Raw genomic sequence first — 14,292 nt, 5'->3', positions numbered from 1 at the left:
GAGCCTTTGAAGAGTACATCAACTTTCCAACTAGCATACCACGTCTTGGCAGCTAGAATACCCAGAATACTAAAATAATTATACATAAGTGCCATTATATCTTATGGCATACACATGGCTAATTATAGCAGTGAGGTAGGAACTGGGGGTAGGGACCACACTGAAGTTCTAATGAACTAACTGAAGTATAGCTGGCAAGGCAGCGTGCTGCATTACTGAAACATAGAGTGTAATGGAAGCAAATATTTCTTTCATGTCTTAATGTAATTCCAGCCAAGCTCAGATAGCCAGCCGGCTGCTGGATGTAACATGGAGCATTACTGGAACAGCTGAACTGAGCTATGGCTGAGTAATTTCATTAGAATTAACAGCATGGGAGATGGTTAGTTACGGCACTTTTATCATGAAACATCAAAAAAATAGCTAGCTAGCAACAAAACACTTCATGGATAACTGTATCCGCTATATGAAAACAGCCTCCTAGCTAACAATTCAGCTGTATGAATGAAACATAGTTTGTAGTGAAGGCACACATCTCTTGCTCCCAAGCTAACTTTTTTGACCTTAGATAATGTAATGAAACCTATTTTGGGGAAACTTCAGTGTGGAGTTCAGTGTGGGGGCCTATAGCCAGTCAGAATCATCGAGCCATAAGCGGCTTCCAAAACATGACTATGAGAGGAATAGGAAGTGTTCTCACATGGTATGATCTGGAGACTTGGTTCTTCTTCATGTTTGCCTGAAGGTTCCCCACCCTCATGCACTCCTTCATTATCCTCACATTGGTCAATTTCTGATAAGAAATAAAATAATAGTAAAGCAAAAAACAAGAAGTTAACAGAAGACACACTATATATATAACACCAGATTTCTGATTATGTTTGGAATGATTGGGAACAGTTTCTGCCCACAGAACTGCTGCTAAAAAATAAGTCTAATAAATACCTAATAAAGTGCTCGGTGAGTGTATAGTCATACATAAATGTTGAGACTTAATCAATATGGTTAAAACACAAATGAAATGTTTTGTGATTCTATTTGAATATAAGTAAAATTGGCATGAAAATATCAAAGATTGGGTCACTACTCGCACTGTGTTATACAGTATATGTATAATAAATGTAGATTTCACATGGAATAGTGGTTGCACACCTGATTTACAATTTTTTTCCAACTGAAAAGCAGATTACACCTCAACAATTTGGAGTGATGTTAACAGGCGCATTTATTTGGAAGTAATTTTGAAATTATGGAGATCACATATTTGACATTACAAAAACGCTACACTTAGGCAAGTTTCTCTTTGTTACATGCAATGCCTTTTAAATCCACCAGATGGGGCTTCTCAATTACAGGACAACCGTCTCAGTTAACGGCTTGAAATCTCATTTTATTGCAGATAGCTTTGCTTGTGCAATTCTAAGCTGCCCAGTACTATCTATCACTTTGAAAATGACCCAACCTATCAAAAAATAAACTTTTGCTGGTGAAAAATATTAAGGACGTGAACTCACTAGCTCAAAACCCCAGCCATAAATGTTACATATGTGAATTTTTTTTTTCTCATTCATAAATAATTTAGTGACGTATTTTGCAAAACGTTTCTAATAGATACGAGCACTGTCCGGCCGCGGCTGCTTCGGACACACATACGCAGTATCATCGCACGGCAGCAGAAATGGTAGTTATTGTATCCCTTCAGCAGCAGGTTGCAGGTATACAAACAAAACGATGCTTCTTCTTTCAAGCATATAAAACAAAAGGCTTTCTATCCAAGATATGTTTCTTGTTGGCTAATTATTTCTAATGTGCAATATGTGAATGTGGCAGCACGGATGGTGCAGCAGGGAGCGCTGCCGCCTCACAGCAAGGAGGTCCTGGGTTCGAATCCCGGTCGACCGGGGCCTCTCTGTGTGGAGTTTGCATGTTCTCCCCGTGTCTGCGTGGGTTTCCTCCGGGTACTCTGGTTTCCTCCCACAGTCAAAGACATACAGGTTAGGTTGATTGGAGAGTCTAAATTGCCCGTGGGTATGAGTGTGTGAGTGAACGGTGTGTGTGCCCTGCGATGGGGACTAGCGACCTGTCCAGGGTGTATTCCTGCCTTTCGCCCAATGTATGCTGCGACCCTGTTCAGGATAAGTGGGTTAGGATAATGAATGAATGAATGAATATGTGAATGCCATTGTGTGCTTGATCGTGCAACAAAATATACGGCTTGCATACCTAAACTGCGGCTAGTGCGTCAAAAAAGCATACCGTACTACCTATAACTATAAAAACTTCCTTTTGGCTCAGGCACAAGGGGTAGCCATCTCTAATAAAATGTATAAATAATAATACCATTCAAAAGCCTTCCTTCTAATAATTAATACTAATAATGCTCTGAATATTTAGATACCCTGCACTGGTGTTGAATGTTCAAACAAACAGTATTTGGCTCTCTGTTTCATCCAAAATCTGTGACTTCCGAAAAGTGAGTAATCCTATGTGATTCATCCATCTGTGTGTGTGTTCAGTGCTGATGTATCCTGGAGGTACATCAGCTTGTGTCTTGTGTCACCTCTGTGCTTCCTGTAATCTCTGTGTTTTTTGGCTGTTTGATGTTATTGAGCCCAATATCTCAACATAAGATAATGACAAAAACAGGCTATTCAGCCAAGCAATGCTTGACTTTCCTACCATTAATGTGCGCCATTAAATGCTTAATTTACCTAAAAGCTAGATAGTATCTAGCACCGTATCAAGCCTGGTCTGGAGTTTCTACCTGCACTACGTGCTGCCAGGCTGTTCCACACAGTGACCACTGGTGCAGCGGCAGCTAGTTAGGATGGGCCCCGGTGCAAGATTTTTTTTTAATGGGCTATAGGGTCCTCACATGGGCCACCAAACAAGTTTCCACTCATTATAGGCCACTTTAAGTTCCCGCGAGGCGTGTGCGTAAGGCCTTGTGGTGCACTGCAGAAGCCGGGGCCCAGATGAGGTGAAGAGAAGGGCAAGAAGAGTCAAAGAGAGGCTGGACAATGCTTGTCCCAGCTCCTATACTGGGAAATGGTATTGCTCTCGCTGTTACAGTATTGGCTAAACCGTAGCTAGACATCATGCCGGGGTCGACGTCGCGGAAGTGTCTGGTGGGATTGTGGGAAATGTAGTTTTGAGGTCCCTACAGGTCCCTTCCACTAACACACAGGCACGCAAACTCAAATGCATATAACCTACGCACGCACACACACACGCATGCACCATTAGACAGATATTTTACAGACAATACTTTGGATTTTATTTGGCTCATGAGTAACTTATGAGCCAAACACATGCTACATCGTTTGTGATACTTTAGGACATTTGTGTTAATCAAGTCAGAACCATGGACCAACGAGGATGGTAATAGAATGAAATCAACAAGTCAACAAATCAACTCAGGATAGCTGGGATGTTTACTAAAGCTTAGGTCTATAGCAGGGGTCGGCAACCCTGGTCCTGGAGAGCCGCAGGGTGTGCTGACTTTCGTTGTTGCTTGGCATTAATTGATCAATGAAAGCCGTTGATTACACAGTTAACTCACCTCACCTGGTTTCTTGGGTCTGAGTCGCTTGCTTATTTTAAGGTGGAGACGAAAGCCAGCACACCCTGCGGCTCTCCAGGACCAGGGTTGCCGACCCCTGGTCTATAGGCTTCCCATGTGTCAGTATCAGAGGAAAAGCACAACACAATACTCACTGTTCACTGTGTACTTGTGCCAAATTGACTGAATGCATTTTTTTTTAACAATGAAATATGAATTAATGTATGAAAATCAGTTATTTTTGTAGCTTTTGTTTTGTCGTTCAACTTGTCATTATTATTTTTTAAATTAAGTCTTTTTATTTATTGCAGGTACTTATTCTTATTATGGACGTAACTCCTCCTGCAGTTGATAAAACTAAACAGTCAATCAAACTTCCACACACCTATTTGGTCGCTTCCTCTTTAAGTGATACAATTTATACTTTCTATATCATAACGTTTTTAAAAACAGCCCCCTGACTTAACATTGGTGGAACGCTGAGTTTACAGCAGATAACCAGTCCAGCAATTTAACAAACAAATCTATCTAATTCACGGAAACTGCTGGGAGAATTAGCAGCTTCCTTGGCTAATTTGAATACAATGCGAGTGAAGTACATTTACGGACTTTGACTAATGTTAATTAATCAGAACAAATTAAGAATGATGTTGGTTCACTGTCAGGGAAAAATTCACAGGTGAGCGTCGTCTGATGAAACAGATCCCAGTAAAAACAACGATAGCCATACTTGAGTTCAACTTTTGTATTTATTTGCAAAGAAATGACAGAAAGTGAGAAAGCTTGCCGGCTTTCTGATTTGAATCAGACACAGTTAGACTCTTATACATACTTCTCCAGAAGGGGGGGCTTTAACAAAATAAAAAGACATGAAGCTGGTCACTAACATTTATCAGTATTTTGTCTTCCGAATACCCCTTGTTGACCTTGCTGTAAGACCGGAATGTGCTAGCTTCCCCCTTCCAGGAGAAGCAGAGACATTAAGGTCAAAGGCTGTCTGTCTGCTGGGAGAGACACAGAGAAAGACTCATAGTAAGCACTTAATTCAGAAAGTGGTCTAATAGTAATCAGGATTATCACTAAAAGGTTATTTGTAATCACGTGATTGTCTTTATGTTAACACACTGTCAATTAAGAATCAATTAGGAAAATTGCCCTTAGTCATATTAACGTTACTGCGTTGAGCAACTGGATCTAGATGTCTATTGGGTGGAAATTGAGTTGAGTGATTGAGAGACAAATAGACATACTGGTTTAACCCCAATACAGCTCAGGCTTTACCTGGATATAGCATGGCTACATCCTAGTCGCTGGGAAACTTTCACCTTTCAGCCAAATGTAGCCGGATTTCCTCCTGAAAAAGTGCAGCAAGCTAAAGTTTTATCTAGCTTGCAATCCTACCTCCAAGGTTTCGCCGCGGTCGGGAACAGGGTAGCATTTGAGAGATGATTTTTTTCAAAAAGGCGTTTTAGTTTTACCACCCTTTCCTCCTGCTCCTTTTTATCCTTTCTTTTCTGCGACCCACATTTGTCCTTCAAGGGCATTTTCACACTAGGCAGCTAAATTGTGCTCAATATTTTACGTATTAGACTAGCTATCAACACATGATCAAGACAGGAAAACAGCTAACATATTTCCCCGCAGCGCTCTGCATATCATTAAACAATAATAACGGCAAATGAATTACCCTGCCACAAGTTACTTCTGAATAGTTTATACAGTATAGCCTTTTTTCTGTAAAATAGACGCACGGTATAAATTTAGCATGATCACATTGTAGCCTGCAAAGAAAATGCAGCTAATAACTATGACCAAGACTAGTTTGCTTATTTAAGGATATGTAAATACACATCAAAGTCAAAGCAAGCTTAGCCTTCGTGTTACTTTCCGATGAGTGTTTAGAACAGGGGTCGGTCAACCCTGGTCCTGGAGAGCCGCAGGGTGTGCTGGCTTTCGTTGTTGCTTGGCATTAATTGATCAATGAAAGCCGTTGATTACACAGTTAGCTCACCTCACCTGGTTTTTTGGGTCTGAGTCGCTTGCTTATTTTAAGGTGGAGACGAAAGCCAGCACACCCTGCGGCTCTCCAGGACCAGGGTTGCCGACCCCTGGGCTAGTATAACGATGGAGCGGCACCTCCACTCCCTCACCATCCACCAGAAGTCCTCCACTGTCTGGGCAAGTGGGCCCTGAATGGCGATGTAGTCGTTCTTCTGCCTGTAACCATGTGCAAGAACTGCACAGCATCACGTGTACAAGTTATTGAAATGTATTTATTTGCCCAGAAACAAAAATGGAAGAGCAGCAAACAAACTTACACTTAGGGAGGAAACATATTCAGGGAAAGTAAAAAAAATACTTGTATAAGGTACTTTCTCTTTGATAAATGAACGTATAAAACGTATAAAGAGATATCGTTATGCATGGGATGGGAGATACAAAGCTATACCAGTCACACAGCTACAGAACAGAGTCAAACTGCCAACAATTTGTGCTTCGAGGGAGAACCACTTATGAGCGCTCCACCAACTTTGTGTTCACACTTCTATATCACATTTCTAATTTACATTAGGTACTAAATACACACAGTACTTACCTAATGTAAATTATAAATGTTAGAAGTCAGAGGGAACTGTGATATAGAAGCTAATATAGATTAGCTTTTATGTTGAGAACATTTGAACACATTGCTGTTGCACTGTACAGGCCTTAGAAGCAGTACGAATTCTGACTAGAAAACAACCAAAGCATTAGAATGTTAGGGTTCTGCATTGTTAACCTCTATGAAGTCACAGAGGAAGATGTGTTGAAATTCAAAGTGTTACCAGTAGATTTTCAGTTTAGACATTGTACACACAACTGCTAACAGCTCTCATCATCATGGATATTTTAATCCAGCAAATGACATCAAAACTTGTACTTTTAGATTTTCTGGGACCAGAGCCTCCTCCTCCGGCTCTGTGAGTAATAACCCTCCAGTGTTTCCACATTTTTATTTACCAATCAGGATCGACTTAGCTGTTAATTTAAATCTCTTGATCTCTTAAAAACTAGATAAGATTGATATTTGACTAATCATAGCAGTCTCTCCATGGAAGAGTATTATGCCAAATTATACTATTAAATGTAATAATACATGGTGTCAATACTACTACAGACAATACTACTACTAATAATAATCTATTTCCCCTGTGAGGACATATACAGCATGGATTTATTCCTGCTAGTTGTCATTAGTGTTTCAATTCAATTACCCTCCAATCTAATGGCCCAGCTATCCCACACTATAACCTACTGCAGCTAAATTTAGCGCTAACAATCTGTTGTCTTATGATAGTGAATTGGGTGATGATGAAGGTGAATTGGGCTATTTGATGAAGGTGAATTGGGCTATTTCTAATTTGTATTCTTCAAATTCAGTTTTAATTTGAAAGATTCATAGCTTCTGTGATGTCACAGCGGGGAGTTGTTAGAATACAGAAACATATCAGCTGGACTGTCACAGCCTGACAGAACTTTTGTAGTTCAAACTGGTTTTCCGATGATGATGTCATTTTGTATCCCAAGATTTCGAACACTGTTTCTATTGACAAAAGATTGCTTGAGTTTCACATTTTGTTCACCCACATCTTGAAATATCTCAAGCATGAATTTCAAAGCTGTTAGGCTTATATGCTTTAATAAAGTTAGTTGCTAACAAGTTGCTATATTAAAACTACAATTCGCCTGCAGACAGGGTAGTATGCAACTTGAATATTGGCTAGCGAAATGTGACCATTTTTGTAGTTTTGTAGCTTGATTTATTAACGGATGTAATTTAACTTGTGGAACAAATGGTCAAACTCTAATAATAATCTCCAACCTGGCAGTAAGAAACATGGAAGTGAGTGAGTTCAGCTTCCACAACTATGAACCTGCTAACCGTTCAGGTTAACAAAATCATAGCATTGTATGTCTATATTTTATTTTTACACAGTATTTAATATTAATTTTACCACCATGTTGAGTTTCCCAGAGTGCACAGTGCGTGAACACTTTCAAATCGGAGCACTTTCTCCCATATGACATGAACGAGGCTTTAGAACCATAGACTTTAATACAGCAGAATAAACAAGTGCAAAGCAATCCGAAAGTCAAATGATGAGCAGTTCATCAGTGCACAACATAGCATAGCATACATAACATAGCATACATAGCATAGCACAACATAACATAACATAGCATAGCACAACATAACATAACATAGCATAGCATAACACAACATAACATAGCATAGCACAACATAACATAGCATAGCATAGCACAACATAACATAGCATAGCATAACATAAAATAACAGCATAATGATGAGACCAGGCCATTCAGCCAAGTAATGCTGGCCTTTTCTGACCACTAAAGTGTACCCAGTGCTTAGTTTGCCTAAAAGCTAGATAGCATCTAGCACCTTATCAAGCCTGGTTTAGAAAACCAGGTGTTCCTGCCTCCACTCCATGTCCTAGCAAGATATTCTGCACATTTTCCACACATATTGCAAAAATTCAAACTACCCTGCTGAAAAAATTCTGATGCTAGGTTTTGAAACAGCTGGTAGCTGGTTGACAAGTTCAAACTAGCTCCCCATGGTTCAGCTGGTTGATTCAGACTAGCTCCCAGCTTGACATGTTTTGATCAGCTCAAGCTATGTTTTGAAACAGCTGGTAGACCAGCTCATATCCAGCTAGAAGAGCTTATAAGCAGCTTGGCCATGCTTGTTGACCAGTTCATACCCAGCCAGAACAGAAACCACCTTGACCAGCTAAATTTTCAAGCTGGTCAAGCTGGCACAGCTGGATTTAATGACAGGATAGTCAGTCCTTTAGTCTCAATTCACTGCTGCCCCTCAACAATATGTTGCGCCAGTGCTAGGTGGTGTGAAAATTGCCATTAACTGCTAATCCCACCCCTCAGCCTGAAAAGGAAGCATGCAGGAAAAAGTGAGTGTTGGAAAGATGGAAGGGGGAAGCAAGAAGAGTGACACGGGAAAGGAGATAGAGGGGGAGATGGGAGATGAGAACAAGGACAGGAAAAAGGAGGTGGGTGAGGCTGGCCAAAAACAGACAGGTTGGAATCGGATGATAAGAAAAGGAGGATGCAGATAGAGCAGGAGGGACAGGCTGGATTGAGTAAGGAGAAGATGGGGAAGAATGAGAAAGAGAGAGAGAGGCTCAAGAAGATCTGGAAGAAAGAGATGGACAGGAGGAAGGCTTTGAAGAAGCAAAAAGAAGTCAAAGCAAAAAATGAAAAGCACATTGCGAAGAAAGGGCACAAACAGGTGGAGCTTCCCAAGGAGAGGGCTGAGAAAGAGCAGAGCGAGGGAGAGGCCAGGCCAAAAATGAAGAGAAAGACCAATGAGGATGAGAAGGAACCAGAGAAGAAAACAAAGAACACTGTACAGCAGAAGGAACTTGGGCCAACGAAGAACCCTGCTAAAGGGAGATGAGCTTCTAAAGGTGATGGAGAAGAAACAGGCAACAGGACTGGAGCTTCTGAGGGAGACTACTCAGAAGTGGCACAAACAGGCGGAGCTTCTAAAGCAGATGATTCGGGAGAAGGCGCCCCCTGCGACATGGGCCTCCACTCCGTCGGAACCCCTCAAACCTCAGCTAACCCCCGCTGACCCCCTGTGAGGACTTTGCTGTCACAGGGGGACGGCCGTGGCGGTGGTACTGGTCTTTTAATTTCCCCCTCATGGAAATTCTCTGTTCTCCCCCTCTCTGACCTGTCCATATCCACTTTTGAATTCCATTCTGTTGCAGTATCCTACCCTACTAACCTTTTCATTGCAGTTATCTATTGTCCTCCAGGGCCCCTGGGAAGCTTCCTTGATGAGCTAGACACCCTTCTCAGCTCCTTCCCTGAGGATGGCACCCCACTGATTTTCCCTGGAGACTTCAACATCCACCTTGAAGCCTCCCAGGCTGCTGCCTTCCTACCGCTAATCCACTCCTTCGGCCTCTCCCTGCAACACTCTCCTCTAACCCACAAGGCGGGCAATGTCCTAGACCTTGTCTTTGTGAGGAACTGCTCATGCTCCGATTTCACGGCTACCCCTCTGCATAGATCTGATCACCACTTCATCTCATTCTCCCTCCCTCTTCCTCCCCATCCTCCTCCCCCACCTCCCACCCACACTTCCTCAGCCCGCCGTAACCTCCACTCCCTCTCACCGTCTTCCTTTGCCACCACTGTAACCGCCTCACTCCCCCCTCTCGAATCCTTCTCCAAACTCCCCACTGACTCTGCATTTGCCACCCTCCTTTCATCTCTCTCCTTTGCCTTTGACTCTCTCTGTCCCCCTGTCTCAAAGCCACCTCGCACATCCCCTCCCAGTCCTTGGATATCTGACACCCTCCGTACCTCCAGGACCAGCCTCTGCGCAGCGGAGAGGAAGTGAGGAAAATCCAGAGACCCTTCAGACCTCACAATTTACCAGTCACTCTTGGCGGAATTCTCCTCTGCTGTCACTGCCGCCAAAGCGAAATACTATCAGACACAAATTCAGAACTCCGCTTCTAACCCCCGGAAACTGTCCATTTTCTCCTCTCTCCTCAACGCACCGCCTTCTCCACCTCAGTCCTCCTTCGCTGCTGATGACTGCTGATTTTTTCAATGAGAAGGTCACAGTCATCCGCAGATCCTTTACAACCACCGCCCCCCTTACTGTGCCCTTCCCCCCCTCTAGGCCCATCCCTTCCTTTTCCACTTTCTCCCCCCTTACAGACTCTGATGTTTCTCAACTCCTGCTCTCCCACCGCCCTACAACCTATGCCCTTGACCCTATCCCCTCTTCTCTTCTCCAGACTATCACACCTGACATTCTCCCATTTGTCACCTCCCTTGTCAACTCCTCCCTGTCTTCCGGCTGTTTTCCAGCATCCTCCAAGAGGGCCCACATCATTCCGTTGCTAAAAAAGCGTACCCTGGATCCCTCCATCATCCAGAACTACCGCCCGGTATCTCTTCTTCCTTTTCTTTCTAAAGCCATAGAACGAGCTGCTTCTAGTCAACTTTCTTCTTTCTTTTCTAACAACAACCTGCTAGACCCCCATCAGTCTGGCTTCAGATCGGGCCACTCGACAGGGACCGCGCTCCTCTCCGTCAGTGAGTCGCTCCATGCCGCACGTGCAGCCTCCCTCTCCCCTGTCCTCATTCTTCTAGATCTCTCTGCTGCCTTCGACACTGTGGATCACTCCATCCTCCTGTCCGCCCTGTCAGCAACGGGCATCTGTGGCACAGCCCTGGACTGGATTGAGTCCTACCTCTCTGGTTGCTCCTTCCAGATTGCCTGGCCTGGTACGGTATCGACACCTCGGCCCCTTGCCACAGGAGTTCCCCAGGGCTTAGTCCTAGGCCCGCTTCTTTTTTCTCTTTACACTCGTTCCCTTGGCCCTGTGGTCACTGCACATGGGCTATCCTACCACTGCTATGCAGACGATACCCAACTCTTCATCTCATTCCCACCATCTGATACACAGGTTTCAGCCCGTATCTCTGCTTGCCTGAGTGACATCCAGAGCTGGATGGACAACCACCATCTAAAGCTCAACCCAGGTAAGACTGAAATGATATTCATCCCTGCTTAGACCTCTCCCCATCTGGATCTCTTCATTTCCCTTGGGGATACCACACTCACGCCATCACCCAGTGCAAGGAACCTCGGCGTGGTGATGGACAGCAGACTGTCCCTTTCCGAGAACATTACATTACATTACATTACATTATTGGCATTTGGCAGACGCTCTTATCCAGAGCGACGTACAGTTGATTAGACTAAGCAGGGGACAATCCTCCCCTGGAGCAATGCAGGGTTAAGGGCCTTGCTCAAGGGCCCAACGGCTGTGCGGATCTTATTGTGGCTTCACCGGGATTAGAACCACTGACCTTGCGTGTCCCAGTCATTTACCCTAACCACTACGCTACAGGCCGCCCTTGACATAGCGGCGGTGACCCGGTCATGCAGGTTCTTCCTATACAACATACGGAGAATCCCCCTACTCGACCCAGCTCCTGGTCCAAGCGATGGTTCTGTCCCACCCCGACTACTGCAATTCCCTCTTAGCTGGCCTTCCAGCGTCCGCCATCAGACCTCCAACTTATCCAGAATGTAGCAGCTTGTCTGGTCTTCAACCTTCCCAAATACTCACACGTCACCCCCCTGCTTACTTCCCTCCACTTGGCTGCCTGTCATGGCTCGCATCAAATTCAAAACATTGGTGCTAGCCTTCCAAGCAGTTAAGGGGTCTTCCCCAGCTTACCTACAAAAAATCATCAGACCCTACACCCCTGCCAGACCTCTTTGTTCAGCCTCCACAGGCCTCTTGGCACTCCCCCCTCTCCGCACCTCCACCTCACGCTCACAACTACTGTCTGTTCTGGCTCCACGGTGGTGGAACAAACTCCCCGTTGAAGTCAGAACTGTAGAATCTCTCCCCACCTTCAAGCGCAAACTGAAGATGCACCTCTTCAAGCAGCACCTCTCCCCATCCCTCCCTACCTCCCTGTGAACCTTAATCGTTGTCTGTGATTTACGTTGTGTTTCAGTATTTTTTAGTTGCCTAGGTAAGCAGTATTTGGATAGTTAAGTTTGGTCACTTTTGCTTTGTTGTTTGTTTATTTGTTGTTAAAAAAAATAAAATAAAATAAAAATAAAAAAATAGGCCCTGGTCCTTATCTTTGTTGTACGGGTAGCAATTTTAATTGTACTTCCCTCTAGGGTCTTTCAGTGCATTTATCCCTGGTTATAGGTATGCACTTTGTTGTACGTCGCTCTGGATAAGAGCGTCTGCCAAATGCCAATAATGTAATGTAATGGATGAGGCGGGGCTAAAGAAGGAGGTGCTTAAAAAGGCACAAAATGAGGCAGGGCTAAAGGAGGAGGTTACAAAGGCACAAAATGAGGCGGGGCTAATGAAGGAGGTGCTTAAAAAGGCACAAAATGAGGCGGGGCTAAAGGAGGAGGTTACAAAGGCACAAAATGAGGCGGGGCTAAAGGAGGAGGAGGTTACAAAGGCACAAAATGAGGCGGGGCTAATGAAGGAGGAGGTTACAAAGGCACAAAATGAGGCGGGGCTCAGGGAGATGATTCATGAGGAGGTAGAGGTGAGGAAGAATTCAAAGGACACTGCAGAACAGAAAGGACTTGGACTAAAGACACATTTGATGAGAATTAAGAAGGAAAAAGAAGCCATGCGAAAAGAGCTAAAGGGAGATGAGCTTCTAAAGGTGATGGAGAAGAAACAGGCAACAGGACTGGAGCTTCTGAGGGAGACAGGCGGAGCTTGTAAAGCACATGACTTGAGAGAACACAGATGTGAATACAAAGGCAGAAAAAGGGGCAGGGCCGAAGGAGATGATTAATGAGAAAAAAGAGGCGGGGATTAAGAGGATGATCATTGATAAGAAAAGCCAAGAGAAGGAGGTGATTAAGAAAGCACGAAGAGCCGAGGATTAAGGACACAAAACAGGTGTGTGTACACACAAACACACACACTCTCACACACAAACACACACATGCATGTACGCACACACAGTAGCTGAGGAAGTGTTTCCCATTCTTTGATTGAACAGTTAACCTTTGCTCTTCCCATCCCAGGAACCTAAGGAAGGGACAGACTGTCTGGTGTCTTGGACAAACAATCCTGATGAGGACCTTAAGCCTGTGAGGCCCATTAAGGTCATGAGGAAAGAAGGGAACCAGCAACGGAGATGGTACAGAACATGCTGTGTGTGTGTCTCTTTGTTTCTTTATGTGTGTGTGTGTGTGTGTGTATTTGTGTTGGTGTGTATGGGCGTTCCTTTATGCATGAGCACAAAGTCGATAGCAGGCCATGTGTTGGCCAATGAGGGAGTCATGGAAATTCATATACTACAGATGGGTGTATAGTATTCAGAAAATCTATATAAAAATACATTAAAAATTCTATAATTGACCATATAATGAAAACAATATTAAAATAACCTGTCATCAATCGTCATTTGGAATATGCAGTTGCCAAGGAAGTGGCTAAACTGCTTTCATAGCTTTCCTGTCCATGGGGGAATGATCTCACTTCCTCTTTCCCTGCTTCCATTTGGTCCGCCCCCCCCCTCCCGTAAGGTGGGAGGAAGAAAGGAATGAAGACGGGACCAAATGGAGGTTCCTGGAGCACAGGGGACCGCTGTTTCCTGCGGAATACCAACTGTTTCCCGATGATGTCAATTTCTACTACGACGGTGAGTGCGTTGATGGAGCGGCAACGCTTCTGACATTGCATGTTATGTTTAAAACATGTCGAGGGAAAGAAGAGTGTTTGTGTGAGGGTGTGTTATCTGTGCTCAGAGAAAGCAGTGAAATTGAATCCAAGTCTAACCCATGTATTTTTCCCCTATATAGAAAGGGTTAATAATGTTTTCTACGATTTATGTGTTTTCACGTAAATCCCCCTAGTTCCACTAGAGGGCGCAGCTGACTATGTCACGTCAGTCTAGAAATTACCAGCAAACAGATTTCTGCAGAGAAAGTAGCTACAAACTTCGATAAAGGTTTAAAATTTAAATAACCCCTTTTAATTTCAGTTGGTTTAGTAAAACCTTTAGTATTAACAAAGACCAAGTGTCATTGATGTACATTTAATTTTGATGATATGAGTTCATATTTCATGTAGATATTTAAAAAACCAATCGAAGACAAAGTTGTATGACTAATATTGGTC

General features: G+C 43.7%; 1 pseudogene; it reads left to right on the top strand.

The window, feature by feature from the left end:
* The first annotated feature begins 13,704 nt into the window (after positions 1-13,704).
* The window catches only part of LOC133107587 (DNA topoisomerase 1-like), a 33,246-nt pseudogene continuing 32,658 nt past the window's right edge, over positions 13,705-14,292 (top strand).

The sequence above is a fragment of the Conger conger genome, chromosome 13 (genome assembly GCF_963514075.1).
Source record: "Conger conger chromosome 13, fConCon1.1, whole genome shotgun sequence".
NCBI classification, from domain to species: domain Eukaryota; kingdom Metazoa; phylum Chordata; class Actinopteri; order Anguilliformes; family Congridae; genus Conger; species Conger conger.
Note: the sequence above shows the minus strand (reverse complement) of the source record. Positions and strands in the feature narration are given on the sequence as shown.